Here is a 4,787-nt window from a genome sequence, read left to right as displayed (position 1 = left end):
AAAGTGATGAAAAGCAATACTTAAGGCACTGCCTTAGCTCCCATTTACTTAAACAGCCTGTGTGAGTTTTGTGTCTCTGTGCGTGTCCCCAGTATCTCAGGCCCAGGTATGTACCTACGTCCAGTTATGTCCGGATTCCTCTTCAGAATTAGACCTGGATGTGCACCTATAAAGCCTGGATACATGGGCTAGGAGAGAGCTGTATTGCTCTGGAAAATTTCAGGATAATGAGCAGGCCAGGAGTGTAAAACAGGCCATGGAGTGTAGCTACCCCACAATATAGACAATACCATGAGGACTTAGGCGCTTAACTTCTTTAATTTCCCTTGAAAATCATTTGCAAGTGTCTATAAGAAAAGAATCACAGATTTCAGTTTTTATTGCTTTCATTTTGTTTCTGGTGGCATTTAGCTATGTTGTCTTCGCTAGAGATGTTTAAATCTCACTTTATCTTACTGTAAAAAGGTAATAATTATACCCACTTTCAAAATTTAGATTTAATTTTAGGATAGCCAAATCGCTTTTATCTAAAATGTTGAAATGTGTAAAACACTACTGCTGTGCTAGCTGCACACAGGTGCCCCACTGCTGAGGGAATTGCTGGTGCATGTTGTACAGCAGCTCTGTTCTAATGAGCCATTCTCGTGTTTCAAGATAGAAAATGTAAAAAGTAATCAGCTGGGATTCTGATTACCTTTGCCCATGTTATAATAACCATGTTATGCTAAAATAAAGAATTCTGAAGAACACTGTCTGCATCATCATCAACAGCCAAGACTAAAAGAAATGTTCAAGAGTTATGTTTGGGAAAGCCTGATGGCCTGATTTTTCAAAATGCTGTGTGTCCAGAACCAACCATTGCATTCAAGGTGCAAAGAATAGCGAAAGATAAAAGTAAATTATTTACTTGCAGAGTAGTCAAATTGGAAAAAGTTTGAAATCGGCTTTTAGAAAATAAGTGCTTCAATAACCCACGGTCAATAACAGCTTTAGCAGAAGGAAAACTAAATTTACTAGCATATATGGAATGAATGATTTAATCTATCTCTGAACAAATGCCAGTGCTGGGGTGGAATACAGCAGATGTTTTTCATGGAAACTTTAAACATAATTTTCCAATAGAAAGTGAAGCACAATATTGTCTCTAATTGAAATAGTAGGAAAAACTGCAGTGGGTCCAGTAACTACTGTCTTCCTCCTAGTAATAAATACCACTTACATCCACCTTTCTCATTTCAATTTTAATCATTTGTGTGCTAAAGAATCAAGATATTTATGAATAAAGTAAATAAAGCATCAGAGTAAGCTAAAATGGAATTAATTCCATAGAGTAGCAACAGAATTAGCCAGGCTGAAGTGTCAAAGGTTGTGTACTATGCAAAGTGTACTACATATTTAGACCTTGTTATTTATCCCAGTTGGTACATAGATGGGAGAAACAATATGTGAAATAGCTACTCCACAGTTGCAGCACAAGGTATTAGAGGCAAAATGACAGCACACAGTTCAGGTAATAATCAGATGTAAGAGTCTACATTTGGTAATGAATGCCAAAGAAATGCCAAATGAGTCATTGGGAATTGTGACCTCTGCTGATGAGCTCCTGATGCTGCTGTTTTCATCTCTTCTGCAGAGGACCCCTTTAGGGCTCTGTCCCAAGGACTGTGCAATGCCAATTCAAATCCTCTGAAATATTCCTTCATGAATTCAGAAATGTCTGTGCTAAAATGTACAAAAAGAGAAAACAAAGGATCCTGACCCATAAAGATATTACTTTACCTTAAGTTTCCAAGGATTAGACAAGAGAAGAAATATTTGGTACTATGCAAAGTTATGGCTGAAAGTTTTCAACATAAATGTGTATAAAAGGGGAATCCACATCATGAAATGCTTTCAAGAGTGATACAAAAGTTTTAAATTAACATTTATATTGTATGATCACAGAAAACAGAAGAGTGACAAACAATAGCACATTAATCCTCTTGGTAATCTTATTAATTTGTTTGTGATAAGTATTTATGCAGGTTTTAAAATTCAAATACATTAACGTATTGATATGGATTATGTCACAGTTCATGCCACAGAGATATAAGGGGAGTGTGCTTGATTAGAAAGAGAGAGAAGCCATAAGCCAGTCCACAGCCCACACACTGATGTTCGCTGTAGAGCTATTCCAACTCATTTAAAATGGCTCAGTGATGAGGTTTTCATGACTTCCTCTGGGAGATTATTCTACAGAATTGCAAATCTCAGAAATGGGAAGTGTAAATATTCCCTCAGTTAATTTAATTAAGCTATTCTCCATTCTTGCCCTTTCACAACCTAGTAATTTCCCTCTTTTCTTACTTTACATATTCTTCCAAAACTATATGCTTGAATGGCTACTAGTCTGACTGGGGATAAGGAGAAATCCTTCCTTCTCTTATTTCTCTGTGCTTGATCCACTGCTTGACTTGTAGTTGGAAGGAATCATTCACTGAGGGGCCAGCTCAGCTTGCACTACCCCAAAAGGATTCCAGTGGAGTCGTGCACGGTTTCTTTCACCATGCTGCCTGAGTACTTCAGAAGTGTGCATGCTTTTATCTTTATAGTACTCCTATAAGGAAGAAAAACAACCCCATTTTAAAATACTGGAAGTAGAAACCAAGGCATTCGCATCAACTGTATTATGTCTTCCCCACTCAATGCAGTACCAAGCTGAGATAGCCAAGATAGTTCTAGCAGATTAGGTAGGGTGCCAGAAGCAGCATCTGCTGGTGTGCTCTGCACAGCGTAATTTGCTGTGTAAAGAAGCTAACTTGACTGTCTTTACACTGCACTAAGAAGTGTAAGTGTGGTGTCTGTGACAGATGTTACATAAGCTCAGTTCTGTTAGGCAGCTAAGAGAAAGAAAGAATAAGGGGCTCTGGTGAAGTCCTGGTGAAAAAGCTGCTGACTGGCATGAAAAGCACAAAACAAGATAGCGATACAGGACCTTTTGTGGCAAAAGCCTGGGATAATGTCCTCTCAGCTCTGTAAACTTAGGATGAAAATCAGAGAATATTAAAGCTAAAGTTTTCTTAGCAATGACATCTTGCCTCTGTTGCTTGGTTACTTATTAGGTTGTTAATTTTTTACCTTTTTTTTTTTTTATATTCAATAGGCTACAATCTGCTGCCTTTATAATAACTGGAATCAGATCACCTCCTTGATCCAGTAGAAGTATTGAAATTTCACTCCGGTTTCACAGAAAGCACGATTTGGTCATTGTCTGTAAGGGGGAATTTGTATTTCTTTACAGGCTCTGTCCACATACGAAGAAGAACAGTTATGCTCAGCTATCTCTGTCATTCTAATACTGAGAAAAAAGTATGAGACTAACAGAATATGAATAGATGAAGGGATAAAACCTTCCCTCACTCTGTCTTTAGTTGGAGCAATTAAGATTAACAGATGTCCCATCTCTTTTGCCCTAAATGCCATTTTTCCGTTAAGAAAAAACAGCAACAACAATAACAAAAAATGCACTTTTTGCACTTTCTGACTTCCTCCTTATGGCGAAAGTCCACTTCAGAATATCAGTAGATCTGATGGTCTAAAATAGGAATCACTGGCTCTAAAACAAACAACAACAATAAAAGAAAACAAACACAACAATAACAGCAAAAAAAAAAAAACACAAACAAACACAAAACAACCAACTAATCAGGGTCAGATCATGAAGCTTGCTATGGCTAAGTCAGCAGAGCTACATCAATGTTAAGCAATTATAAATGAAAGAAGAACCAAACTCTAAATACACTCTATAGGATTTGACCTTTAATACACAGCTGATAATACTTCAACTCTCCTCTCCTCAGGTCTTCACTGATACCCATTGTCTCCAGGTCCTTTTTCTCCTTTGCCCCAAGATGTTCAAATGATTGACCAGTGGCCTTCTCTATCCACAGATGCTTTTTTCCCCTGTTTGTTCTCTATTTCTTAACTTTCTCTTAAATTTACTAGACGTGGAAAGCTTGTCAAACATCTTCCTTTCTGTCCTTTACTACCTCCAAATCTCCTCCCCACCCTCTTTAAAAGCCTACTGTTCTCCGCCCGTCTCCTGCTGGCTCTGGTACATGTACTCAGTAACTTAGAGGAGGCAGTTTTGCTTCTTCAAGTTCAGTAAATGGATCAGCTCAGCAGGGAAGGGCAGGAGAATAGCATGGTAGTGACAAGAAGGTGCTTTTAAAATGATCCAATAAGAAATGGAAGAATGAGCATCTAATGGTCAAGTAAGGGAGGGTAACATCAGATGGCAAATCTCTCCTGGATTTGCTTTATTATATTAAGAATACATCTCTGTGACAAGTAATGTGCAGTATTTTCTAATAAACTCTCATGTTTATTATATCTCATGTTCAGCATTTATCCTTCATGCCTACAAAGCATTTTTTTTCTTTCTTCCCTTCCTTTTTTTTTTTTTTTTGAATTCGGCTCGTGACCTTTCTGATTCATGAAATATAAAAATAGAAAGTTCTTATAGAAAAAATAAAAGTTTTTTTATTCTGATAGTGCAGAGTTTACAAAGTGTTTTACTAGTATAAAGACTTTTCTGTAAGAAGTATGAGCAGAGTTTATTCTGAACTGACAATCCAGAAGGGGTGTTCTATTCTCAAGACAGACTTTTCTCTTAAATAACGAGTAACCACAAAAATTAAAAAAATGACAACTACCAACCATGTGTTCAAATACATCTTCAGATTTTTTATTTTGCTGTGGTGCTCACCTTTTCATTAATTCTCTCTCTCTCTCTTTTTTTCTTCCCC

Source organism: Cygnus atratus, chromosome 1 (genome assembly GCF_013377495.2).
Source record: "Cygnus atratus isolate AKBS03 ecotype Queensland, Australia chromosome 1, CAtr_DNAZoo_HiC_assembly, whole genome shotgun sequence".
Taxonomy (NCBI): domain Eukaryota; kingdom Metazoa; phylum Chordata; class Aves; order Anseriformes; family Anatidae; genus Cygnus; species Cygnus atratus.
Note: the sequence above shows the minus strand (reverse complement) of the source record.